Source organism: Macadamia integrifolia, chromosome 9 (assembly GCF_013358625.1).
Source record: "Macadamia integrifolia cultivar HAES 741 chromosome 9, SCU_Mint_v3, whole genome shotgun sequence".
NCBI classification, from domain to species: domain Eukaryota; kingdom Viridiplantae; phylum Streptophyta; class Magnoliopsida; order Proteales; family Proteaceae; genus Macadamia; species Macadamia integrifolia.
This window is the reverse complement of record NC_056565.1, coordinates 37,089,918-37,091,858: the sequence shown is the minus strand read 5'-3', so window position 1 is coordinate 37,091,858 and position 1,941 is coordinate 37,089,918.

Here is a 1,941-nt window from a genome sequence, read left to right as displayed (position 1 = left end):
ATTACATTTGATATGATTAAAGGTTCTTGTGTATTATTACATACTTTGCAATTTAATTTTCATTACATTGAATATTTTTACTGTTTTTTATGTAACAAAAAAAAAAAAAAAAAAAAAAATCAATAGGCACCTCATTCAAAGAAAACTTTTGGCCTTTTAGGGCTAAAGTGGAAATAAATTGGTTTCATACTTAACCTTAGTACTCACATCACATGAATACCTTATCCTAATTGTCTTCCCATGTGAAGGAAAGTTGAATTTTATTTGGTGAAAAAAAGATAATTGTGTGTGTGAATTTTGTTTGGTAACAGAAGGCTAGTTGTCAAACAACAAACAAGGACAACAAGAAGAAGTCAACGGCATAGCCTTATCCCAACCAAATAAAATTTGATAATAATTTTAATAATTGTTACCCATATTGTGCCATGTTTTTTTATAAATAAAGATATCACTTAAATATTGAAAGTTGTAATAGCTCGTATATTTCATGTTGTGAAAGAAAAACAAGTTGTTAAGATGGATGAATCAATAAGATTTTTTTTCCATAAAAAAATATGTTTTTATTTAACTTTTCTTTTAAGTAATATAAGAAAGCATGATCCTTTCTTTGAAAAAAATATCTTCAAAAATGATATCATTTAAGAAAAGAAAAAAAGGAAGGAAATATTAATTGGGTTATTCCGAATGTGAGTATATATTATATTTTGTGAATTAGTCACATATCAAGTTTGAAAGCCTAATTCAATCAAAGGAATTTGTTTCTTTCCCGATAGCAGAAGGCTACACAAACAAGCACAAGCCAAAGAGGACCCCATTAATGGTTCAATCTCATAGGAGGCATAGAGATCATTTCCTGAGAGATGAGAGAGAAAGATAAGGGGAGTGGTAGTGGAGGGTAAACCAACGGCAAGAAACATTCTCCCTTCAATTAAATATGAACTGATGCATATTTACTATACCTTAACCACTACTGTGCACTCTCCCATAGTCCTGTATTTTTAAAACATCCACTTACAACTTAGCAAGCTCTGAGATGATTAACCAAAAAAAGAAAAGAAAAGAAAAGAAAAGAAATGTACATTATTTAATAAATAAAATAATAGTACATAGAATACAAATTTTTCATAAGAGAAAATATTTCAACCAAAATAACATAAAGGTCCAGGTTTTTATGCATAGTTTTGCATGGCTTCTTAGGCATCGGATGAGCATAAATGCTCGATCGAAATGACTAAAACCCCCTATTAGACCAATTATAGCCCAATGGAAAATAGGTGGTTTACCCAAGAACATTAGATCAAGGTGACTAGGTGTACAGGTTGGCAGTGATGTCCACTTGAGCCCATCACATTTAATGGTCGACGTAGAGGATAGGTACCAGTGACTAGGCATACAGGTTTGCAGTGGTCCCCCTTATCAGTACATATATATAAATATATATATATATATAAATATATATATATATAAATATATATATATAAATATATATATATATATATAGGGTTTTTTTTTGGCGAGAAGATGACTTAGGTGCAGGGCTAAATGGACTGAATATGAATCGAATATGAATAGGATGTGATTGGATTTGGATATTCCCTCATTTGATTCGAATATCCCTAAATGGATATAGATGCGGATTGAATTTGGATTTTCGACTATCAGTTTACATTTCTGACTTTTGTAATCTAGACTTTCCCTCCCAAAATGAATACAATTTGCTCTCAATTCATCTTTTTAAGTTGTCTTAGCTCTTTTCCTCATTCTTTAGAACTTGTCTAAACTTCAAGAACCCTTAAAATCATTAAATTAATTATCTAATTAGGTTGGATAATATTTTTTAGATAATTTGAATTTAGATCTGGATATAGATACAAATCGAATTTGAATTTTCGACTATTAGCTTACATCCCTAGTTAGGTGTATTGGTTTTTTTTTTTTTTT